Source organism: Rattus norvegicus, chromosome 2, assembly GCF_021556685.1.
Source record: "Rattus norvegicus strain SHRSP/BbbUtx chromosome 2, alternate assembly SHRSP_T2T, whole genome shotgun sequence".
NCBI classification, from domain to species: Eukaryota; Metazoa; Chordata; class Mammalia; order Rodentia; family Muridae; genus Rattus; species Rattus norvegicus.
The window spans coordinates 249,149,384-249,161,083 of NC_141535.1; positions in this window are offsets into that span (position 1 = coordinate 249,149,384).

The following is an 11,700-nucleotide window of genomic DNA, read 5'->3' on the forward strand; positions in this document are numbered from 1 at the left end:
ATGTAGGTGCCCTTGTATTTGGGGCATAGATATTTAGGATTGAGAGTTCATCTTGGTGGATTTTTCCTTTGATGAATATGAAGTGTCCTTCCTTATCTTTTTTGATGACTTTTAGTTGGAAATTGATTTTATTTGATATTAGAATGGCTACTCCAGCTTGCTTCTTCTGACCATTTGCTTGGAAAGTTGTTTTCCAGCCTTTCACTCTGAGGTAGTGTCTGTCCTTGTCTCTGAGGTGTGTTTCCTGTAGGCAGCAGAATGCAGGGTCCTCGTTGTGTATCCAGTTTGTTAATCTATGTCTTTTTATTGGGGAGTTGAGGCCATTGATATTGAGAGATATCAAGGTATAGTGATTATTGCTTCCCGTTATATTCATATTTGGATGTGAGGTTATGTTTGTGTGCTTTCATTCTCTTTGTTTTGTTGCCAAGACGATTAGTTTCTTGCTTCTTCTAGGGTATAGCTTGCCTCCTTATGTTGGGCTTTACCATTTATTATCCTTTGTAGTGCTGGATTTGTGGAAAGATATTGTGTAAATTTGGTTTTGTCATGGAATATCTTGGTTTCTCCATCAATGTTAATTGAGAGTTTTGCTGGATACAGTAACCTGGGCTGGCATTTGTGTTCTCTTAGGGTCTGTATAACATCAGTCCAGGATCTTCTGGCCTTCATAGTTTCTGGCGAGAAGTCTGGTGTGATTCTGATAGGTCTCCCTTTATATGTTACTTGACCTTTTTCCCTTACTGCTTTTAATATTCTTTCTTTATTTTGTGCGTTTGGTGTTTTGACAATTATGTGACGGGAGGTGTTTCTTTTCTGGTCCAATCTATTTGGAGTTCTGTAGGCTTCTTGTATGTCTATGGGTATCTCTTTTTTTAGGTTAGGGAAGTTTTCTTCTATGATTTTGTTGAAGATATTTACTGGTCCTTTGAGCTGGGAGTCTTCACTCTCTTCTCTACCTATTATCCTTAGGTTTGATCTTCTCATTGAGTCCTGGATTTCCTGTATGTTTTGGACCAGTAGCTTTTTCCGCTTCACATTATCTTTGACAGTTGAGTCAATGATTTCTATGGAATCTTCTGCTCCTGAGATTCTCTCTTCCATCTCTTGTATTCTGTTGGTGAAGCTTTTATCTACAGCTCCTTGTCTTTTCTTTTAGTTTTCTATATCCAAGGTTGTTTCCATGTGTTCTTTCTTGATTGCTTCTATTTCCATTTTTAATTCCTTCAACTGTTTGATTGTGTTTTCCTGGAATTCTTTCAGGGATTTTTGTGTCTCCTCTCTATGGGCTTCTACTTGTTTATTTATGTTTTCCTGGAATTCTTTCAGGGATTTTTGTGTCTCCTCTCTATGGGCTTCTACTTGTTTATTTATGTTTTCCTGGAATTCTTTCAGGGATTTTTGCGATTCTTTCAGGCATTTTTGCGATTCCTCTCTGTAGGCTTCTACTTGTTCTCTAAGGGAGTTCTTCACATCTTTCTTGAAGTCCTCCAGCATCATGATCAAAAATGATTTTGGAACTAGATCTTGCTTTTCTGGTGTGTTTGGGTATTCCATGTTTGTTTTGATGGGAGAATTGGGCTCCGATGGTGCCATGTAGTCTTGGTTTCTGTTGCTTGGGTTCCTGCGCTTGCCTCTCGCCATCAGATTATCTCTAGTGTTACTTTGTTCTGCTATTTCTGACAGTGGCTAGACTGTCCTATAAGCCTGTGTGTCAGCAGTGCTGTAGACCTGTTTTCCTCTCTTTCAGTCAGTTATGGGGACAGAGTGTTCTGCTTTCCGGCGTGTGGTTTTTCCTCTCTACAGGTCTTCAGCTGTTCCTGTGGGCCTGTGTCTTGAGTTCACCAGGCAGCTTTCTTGCAGCAGAAAAGTTGGTCTTACCTGTGGTCCCGAGGCTCAAGTTCGCTCGTGGGGTGCTACCCACGGGCTCTCTGCAGCGGCAGCAACCAGGAAGACCTGTGCCGCCGTTTCCGGGAGCTTCAGTGCACCAGGGTTCCAGATGGTCTTTGGCTTTTTCCTCTGGCGTCCGAGATGTGTGTGCAGAGAGCAGTCTCTTCTGGTTTCCCAGGCTTGTCTGCCTCTCTGAAGGTTCAGCTCTCCCTCCCACGGGATTTGGGTGCAGAGAACTGTTTATCCGGTCTGTTTCCTTCTGGTTCTGGTGGTGTCTCAGGCACAGGGGTCCTGCCGCTCCTGGGCCCTCCCCCACGGGAGCCCAGAGGCCTTATACAGTTTCCTCTTGGGCCAGGGATGTGGGCAGGGGTGAGCAGTGTTGGTGGTCTCTTCTGCTCTGCAGCCTCAGGAGTGCCCACCTGACCAGGCGGTTGGGTCTCTCTCTCACAGGGTCTGGGGGCAGAGAGCTGCTGCCGGCCGGGATCCGCGGGTGTGGGACTTCCGGTAAACACAGAACGTGCCCGGTCCTACAGGAATTCTGCTTCCGTGTGTCCCAAGCTCACCAGGCAGCTTTCTTGCAGCAGAAAAGTTGGTCTTACCTGTGGTCCCGGGGCTCAAGTTCGCTCGTGGGGTGCTGCCCACGGGCTCTCTGCAGCGGCAGCAACCAGGAAGACCTGTGCCGCCGTTTCCGGGAGCTTCAGTGCACCAGGGTTCCAGATGGTCTTTGGCTTTTTCCTCTGGCGTCCGAGATGTGTGTGCAGAGAGCAGTCTCTTCTGGTTTCCCAGGCTTGTCTGCCTCTCTGAAGGTTCAGCTCTCCCTCCCACGGGATTTGGGTGCAGAGAACTGTTTATCCGGTCTGTTTCCTTCTGATTCTGGTGGTCTTGCTACTCTTCTAGAGACCACAAGTTCAGTTCCCAGAACCCACATCAGATACTAACAACAGCGTGGACTACAGTTCTGGAGGATCCAATGCACTCTTCTAGACTTCACATGCGCTTGCTCTCATGTGTACAAATAGTGGCCCAAACATACACATAATTAGAAGTAAATAAAACCATTTTAAAGATATATAGGCAGTGGTAGGAGTGGAGATGAATACTGACAACATGCTTTAATTCAATTCTCTCTGTAAAATAGATAAATTGGTTCAATATAAACAACATTGCAAAATAAACAGCAATTGGTTCAATATGAACAATGTCATACATCTCTTCCAGACAATATTGTGAAAAGAATTGTTTGTGTGTGTGTGTGCATGTGTGTGTTTATGAGTGTGTTTGTGTGTTTGTTTGTGTGTGCATGTGTGGATACATATGTGTGTGCATGCGTGTATGTTTGTGTGTGTGCATATGTGTGTTTGTGACTATGTTTGTGTGTGTTTGTGTGTTTGTATGTGTGTGTGCATGTGCAAGTGTGTGAACATATATGTGTATGTGGAGATGGAAAGCTAAAGAACAACCTGAGGTGTCATGCCACAGGAGCCATTGATCTGTTTTCTGTGACAGGGTCTCACAGTGACCTGGGGTTCACTTATTCAGCTAGACTGGCTGGCCACTGAACCCCTGCCTCTGCCTTTTTAGGAATGGGATTTCAAATGCACACCACCTCACCCAGGTATTTTATGAAAAGTATGAGAACTTAACTCAGATCTTCATGTTTCACAGCAAGCACTTTGCTGACTGATCCATCTCCCATCCTAGATGTCAACTTTAGAATGTATAAGTATTTTTATTCCTTCTAAGATAAATAATTGGGGCTACTTGACAGTTTGAGTAAAAAAGTTAAAATTAAAATAATTCATAATGGATTCTTGTTATCTGTTGGAGCATCTTTTTGGGTATATGCCTAGAAGTGGTATAGCTGGGTCCTCAGGTAGTACTATGTCCAATTTTCTGAGGAACCTCCAGACTGATTTCCAGAGTGGTTGTACTAGCTTGCAATCCTGCCAACAATAGAGGAGTGTTCCTCTTGCTCCACATCTGTTATCACCTGTGCTTTTTATCTTAGCCATTCTTATTGGCATGAGGTGGAATCTCGAGGTCATTTTGATTTGGATTTCCCTAATGACTAAGGATGTTGAACATTTCTTTAGGGACTTCTCAGCCATTTGGTATTCCTCAGTTGAGAATTCTGTGTTTAGCTCTGTGTCCCTTTTTAATAGGGTTATTTGGTTCTCTGGAGCCTAACTTCTTGAGTTCTTTGTATATTTTGAATATTGGCCCTCTATCAGATGTAGGATTCGTAAAGATCTTTTCCCAATCTGTGGGTTGCCATTTTTCCCTAATGACAGTGTCCTTTGCCTTACAGAAGCTTTGTGGTTTTATGATGTCTCATTTGTCAACTGTTCATCTTAGATCATGAGCCATTGGTGTTCTGTTCAGGAAATTCTCCCCTGTGCCGATGTGCTCAAGGCTCTTCCCCATTTTCTCTTTGTTTAGATTCAGTGTATCTGATTTTATGTGTAGGTCCTTGATCCATCCCTTCTTTAGACACCAAACCCAGACACTATTGCTGAAGCCAAGAAGCGCTTGCTGACAGGAGCCTGTTATAGCTGTCCTCTGAGAGGCTCTGCCACGGCCTGACCAATACAGATGTGTATGCTTGCAGCCAACCATTGAACTGAGCAGGAGACCCTAATGGAGGAGTCTGAATAGGGAAAGGACTGAAGGAGCTGAAGGGGTTTGCAACCCCATAGGGAGAACAACAGTACCAACTAACTGGACCCCTCAGAAAGATCCCAGGGTCTAAACCACCAACCAAAGAGTACACATGGAGGGACCCATGGCTCCAGCTGCATATGTAACAGAGGATGGCCTTATCTGACATCAATGTGAGGGGAGACCCTGTGTAGGAGAATACTAGGGTGGTGAGGTGAGAGTGGGTGGATGGGTGGGAGAGTACTCTCATAGAGGCAGGGGAGGAAGTGGATGTGATAGGGGGTTTATGGAGGGGAAACCAGGAAAGGGGACATTTGAAATGTAAATAAATAAAATAACCAAAAAAATTTAAACTCATAAAATAATGGACCTTGAAACCAGTAATTTATGAGCACTGAGATTATGTCACTAACAAAAACCTTTGGAGGAATACTATTGTATTTAACTGGATTTTCGAGGATTCCAACTTTCCCTCACACACAGGCAAGGAGACGCCTTCCTTTTAGTGACACGTTGTTCCAAAGACAGTCTCCAGAAGCCTCTGGCAGGATGTAAATCTCCACATATCACTGAAGCTTTGAGCTACATCTGGAAATTTTTATTAGGCATTTTCATCATCCTGAAAAATGTTACATATATATTCTAAATTGGCTAAAAGCTAAATTATTCTTCCAAATCAATAACCACTTAATGAGGACAATTACTAAAAATTAACCCAGTGACTCACTCCCCTGCCTATTCATGGTTTTGCTCAAATGTCACCCTTTCCAGTAAGGCCCCGTGGTGATGGCCTGATTTAAAAATAGAACTCCTCAGCACAGTCTCTTGCTGTGTGTGTGTTTTTTTCACTCTGTAGCATTTGTCTTATTTTAAGAGCATGCTGTCCATTTTTGCATGTTTTTCATCTGTGTCACTAAACACAAATGTATTTGCCTGTCCACTCCTGCAATTCAAAGCCCAAGAATCGTGTCTGTCATCTATCAGATGTCCAGTACATATTTGTTTAATCAAGGAATGAGTGGGGGAAAAAATGAACTTTCTACCTAGAGAGCGTTAAACAGAAACCAGATAGACTACGAGGCAGCTTAACCACAGGAAGCCAGATGAATGGTGTGCTTCTCGGCTCATTTATGAACCCCAACATCAGGCAACAAAGATACCAGCAATCCTTGGTTGATAATACCAGAGAGTTGCTTCTGTCTTGCCTGTAAGTTGACGTGGAGGTGGGGAGAAAGAGCAGGCTAGCCATAGCCTCCTCTGGCACAATTTCTGTTAAATATCAAGGAATTACTACCCAGAATTTAACAAAAGGTATATAGTTCTTCTTTCTCAAAAAAAAAAAATATGTCAGTAGTTGATGTAAATCCTTTGGGTAACATGACCATGGGGTTAATATGTTAAAAATCGCTGATCTTACAGTGCTCTAAGAGAAATCATAGTAGCATGCTCGCCAGTGAACCTAAAACAACCTGCTTTGCATTGACGATCCCCAAGGGCCTGTTTTAAGACCGTAAAGATCATTAGTAAACTAAATAAATAAGCCTAAGACTTTGGCCTTTGCACCATAAATACCATAATAGTTCACACATGAATACCAACATCTAGATTGTCATGGATTAGTTAGAACTATGGGTTCTGCTGCTGCTTTTAGAGACCAGAAGAAAGTGACTTAAGTCAAATCATTTACTCAGAATTGAAAGATTCCAGGTGAGTATGGAACTCAAACAACAAAGATGAAGCACATAAAATATAAAAATTTAGTATAGAAGCATTGGATTCTAAGAAAGAAAACTGGGACTTATAAAACATATTTTAAGATCACCATGTGTTTGTTCATTCAAGTCTTTGTCTAGTTTTTCTCGTGTTCTATCTCCTGGCAATCTAGTAGTTAAGTTGCCTGCTTCTAAAAAAATAATTCCATCAAATAAATTTAACTATTTAAAATCTAATAGACAAATGCCAGTCGATCCAAAAGCATAAGTAAATAAATTTGAAAGTAACCTTATGAAATAAAGCAATGTGAGTAATGGCAACCTTGTCCCTAAATTAAATGAAAGTGATTCATAGCAAAAAAATAAGTCAAAATAGTGCAAAAGTACGAGATAGTAATGAGACTAAAAAATAGTGCATATCTCTCATGTCAAGCATAATTAATACCATTCCTTGTGAGTCGCTAAAAACGTTTCTTAGCTTTTAGTTCTGCCATCTAAGCTCTCTTCACCATATTTGCAGAGGCATTTCAGGGGGAGGGATGCGAGGAAAGCAGTACTGTGTCCTCAGACATTTCTCACACTTCTCACCCCTACCTACAGCCTAGTCTATACTGCACATGCCCTATGGCATAAGGGCAACGGGCTTGGGAGCAGGAATCTAAGATTCTTAGGTCTGGACTAATTTAGTTCACCACTAGTTATGTCTATAAACCGGGTGTGAATCATGACACTTAATACTTCGGCTTCCTAGTCTGCAAAGTGGGATGATATTTGGCTAATTGCTATCTAAATCTGTCATGAAGAAAAATGGCCTGAGGTATTTGGTAATAACCCTCTGAATTAATAAGTCCGGTACTCATGTTCTCCTTACTGACACTCAATGGTGCAAGCCAGCAGAATGTTATTAATGAGATGTCACTGTATATAATTAGATTCTCAGCCCTTTTACCTAATTACGGTGAATTTGAACAAAACAGATTTTCAGTTGACATTGTGTCAAGACCTCTAGAAATTAAATATTGTTTAGTGCAGTGTGTTTTCAACCCGTGAGTCATGATCCCTATGGGATTCTGATCAGCATATCAGATGTTTACATTACCATTCATTACAGCAACAAAATTACAATTTTGAAGTAGCAAGAAAATAATAATTTTATGCCTTGGGGTCACCACAACATGAGGAGCTGTATTAAAGGTCATAGCATTAGGGAGGTTGAGAATCACCAGTTTAGTATGTATCAACTAGGTAATTATCTTTAGAAAAACTCTTGTAGATGGAGATACGGCTCAGTGGTTGATCTTTGAGTAGACACAGAATAGTCATCCTGAGCCCATCCTTGTTCTGCTCCATGTAACCTTTAACTCATCACTAAACCTGAAGATATACCTGTAAAGCATGTCCATTTGCCTTCCAAGATCAATGTGTGCAATCTATTCATAGTGGTATCCCTTTGGGGCTGGAGGGATGGTTCAGTGGTGTGCTCTGACAGAGGTCATGAGTTTAACTCTTAGCACCCACATCAGATGCCTCACAACCAGCTCCAGGAGAACCTGACCTCTGGCCTCTGTGTGTACCTGCACTTACAGACAAACACATAGTTAGAAATAATAAAAGTACATTTTAAATAATTTGGTATAGCTTTTTAAGAAATACGTTTTGAGCCTCAACTACTGGCGTGAAGACAATTTGGACTCCCACCTTGCTCTGCAGCTCCATGTAGCATCTGATGCTGGGAGCCTGTCCATATTTCAGTGCCAACTCTACTCACCATCTGAAGTAGAGAACCTTTCCGTCAATCCTCCCCAATCCCAAGCACTACCCAAAGGACAGAAAGCCCTGAGATTTCCACACCAATTCTACCTTCATCTGATGAAGGGACCCTGCTTCTCCCTCACACTCAACACCCTGCCACTGTCTGAGGAAGAAACCCACCAAGACTCCTACTCGGACTCCCTGGGGCATCTGAAATAGGGTTTGACCTTCATGTCTGACATTCAAGAGGTAGGAAGCCCACCGAGCAGCTCTGCAGTCATCTGAGGTAGGAGAGCACTGAGGTCTCCATGCATGGCTCTGAGTCCCTGAACTTCTTCCCCAATTTACGTTTGCTGTACTAGGAAAGGAGCATCAAGACCTCAGGGTCAGCAATCAGTGCCTGGGACTTCAGCCCTAACACCCAGCTCTAACTCCACTTGAGGTAGAACCCACCTCTACTTCAACCATAGCTCTAACTCTGGGGCAGCCATCTGAGGAATGAGCGCAAATCATGTGACCATCTGAGGTAAGAACCATACACCAAGGCTTCAACTCCAGCTGGAAATCTCAGTCTGAGGTAGGGAGCAAGCCAGTATTTCAGTCATTTCTGGGGTTCTCCTACCCAGGGAGAGAACTTGCTTACAGTTCTTCCTCAACTTCTGCCCATGGCCATCTGAGAAAGGGGGCACACCAAAACTACAGCCCCAAATCACTATCCCATGTACAGACTACATGAAGACTTCATCCTGATCTCCATCTCCAACTGAGGTAGGGACCATACTTAGATTTCCACCCCAGCAGCCCTGGTGACATTGAGATCTGGATCCTTCAGGGACTTGTGACCAAACTGTGGGTCACCATGTGAAGTACGCTGCCTGCTTAGGCTTCAGAGGTGGTAGACTGTGTGTGGGTCTTCACTCTCCGGAACTAGAGCATGGAACCAAAGGAATACAGGAGCATTCTCCCCAAGCAAATATTTTTTTCTTAATCTTGTATGTATTATACACTTAGAAATCCAAATAAGGTAAATCTTTAATAAAATAAATTTAAAATGCCTCCCCTGCTTTAATAAATTACATCTCCCAACAAGAGCCAAAATAAGTTCTTCTTTCAAGTTATTTTTATCAGTTATAATTGCAACAACAAAGAAAATCACTACTACATCCATGTACCTGAAGTAAATTTATGAGAAGAATAACCCCAGTGACATCAACTTAATAAATGGGATCACATGAAGCAGCATGCATACACAATTGTAACTTATAGTGTAGGACTGTCATTACCTTTTTTTTCCCTCTTAGAGACAAAGGAAAACCTAAATTCTGGTCTCCCCAAAGCCCTTTTATCTCAAGATTATATTGAATTAATAAAGTGAGCGTGTAGTGTGAATAAATGCTGTTCCCTGCAAATCAGGTGATTTTCTCAATTTAAAACAAAAGTAATTATTGAAAAAAAAGCACCATGATCTTCATGATCTTGAACTTAATGCATTCCAGAAACTTCTACAGGACAGCTTCATAGTGCAAAACCATTTAGAGTTAGCCGTCTCTGACAAGGAGTGCATAAATACAGCCTGTAATCTTTCTTTTTTATGAGCCTTCAAGATGTTTCTCCCTGAGTAAGTGCACTCCCTCGCTCTGATCCAACCTCCCTAGTTCTTTCCCAATTGCACATTTCTTGAGCTTAGCATCATGACATCTTGGTAACCAGGTTCACAAGAGAGTAAAATAAAAGGCTGGGTTTTTTTAATTTTCTAAAGATTTATTTATTATTTTATGTGTGGATGTTTTTGCCTGCATGTATGTCTGTGCATCGTGTAACATGTCATATCCATGCAGGTCAGAAGAGGGTATCAGATTCCCTGGAACTGGAATTACAGTGGGCAAGGTAGTGAGCTGCCATCTAGGTGTTGGGATTTGAACCCAAGTCCTCAGGAAGAACAGTCAATCCTCTTAACAGCTGAGCAATCTCTCCGACCTTGAAATAAAAGTTTTTACAGATTTATTTTCATTGCCTTTTTTATTTTATTTCAACTGGAGTTCTGTACTTGACAACTATGCATAGAAGCCACATGAACATACTTAATCTCTTCTTGACTCTTGTTTTGGGGATGGGGAGAGAAAAAGCTATGTCCTTCATTTCTTAAAATTTTCAACCCCAAATACAAGCAAGAACTCATGTTCACTGAAAGTTATGTTAAAGAACTATTCTTGAGCAGGCCTTGTGTTCCAGCCTTAATCTAAGCACTTAACTGAGGAAAAAGCAGCAGGAATATCTCTTGAGTTCAAGGCTAACTTGGACTACATATCAGGTTCTAGGCCAGCCACTACATTTTCCTGCCATGTCCATTAAAGATGGTTAAGGCTGTGTAGTTGGTTGCCCCAACCACACTAGACATTTCTTTTCATAACATAGCAAGGATGAAAACACAAAGTCTAGGGGTGCAGTACATGAGAAATTATCTAAGACCCAAGGAGTTTGCATGCTAGGACCTCAAGATGGCTTCTCTACTTCCAGACAACATTTTTGGTTTCTATTTTATGTGGTATATTTTTCTCTGTCCCTTCATTTTTCATCTGTTTCTTTCCATTTAAAGCTGGTTTCTTTTAGACAACCTACAATTGAATTTTGTTGGGTTTCAACCACTCAAGCCCATTGTCTCACATTTTGTATATCTAGACTGTTGATGTTTAAAGTAGATTATTGATTTAGTTAGATTATGCACCTGTTAGTCTTCATTGTCAACTTGACTGGATTTGGAATCAAATAGAAGATACCTCTTCTATCCATGTGAGTGTTTCTAGAGGGGTTTAACCGAGAAAGGAAGACTTATCTTGAAGGTGAGTGGAACTATCATAATGTCTGAGTCCAGAAGGAATAAAAGGGAGAAAAGAAGGAAGGTAGCACAGCCTTCATTCATCTCCCTCTGCTTCCTGACTACACACAATGTGACCAGCTGCATCCTCAAGTTCTTGTCTCCATGACTTCCCCACCATGGCTGACCATATTCTCTTGATCTGTGAGCACAGATAAACCCTCTTTAAGTTACTTTTGTCAGGTATTTTGTTGCAGCAATGAGAAAAATAACTAATTAGATTAATACCCACTAGTGTCTCTGCTTACCTTCTGTTGTTGTGCTGGGTACTGGGATTTTGTTGCTTCTGTATTTTTGTTTCGTACTGTTTTTTGCCTTGTCTTGCTAACTGAGCATTTTATGTGATTCTGTTTTTCTTCCTCTCTTACTATATTGACTATACTTTTTAAGAACTTTTTACAGCTGCTCCCCTTGAATCTTCAGGATGCATTTACAGCTGGTCTACACTCTCTTTCAAATAGTTCAAGTAACTTCTAACATCTTGGTTTCCCTTCTGTCCCTTCCAACACTGTCATCCACTGCACATATTTGTGAGATAAAATTTCTGAACACATTGTTGAACTAATTTGTTGAACTAATTTGAACATGTCATTATCTGTTTGATCAACTAAAAATAAGAAATTTTCAGGCTATACATGGCTCAGTGTTTAAGAATTCTGGCTGTTCTTTCAGAGGTCCTGAATTCAGTTCCCACCAACCCATGGTGGAGCACAACCATCTATAATAGCATCTGAAGCTCTCTTCTGGCATGCCGGTGTACACAAAGATAGAGCATACATATATACATATGTGTGTATACATACATATTTTTTA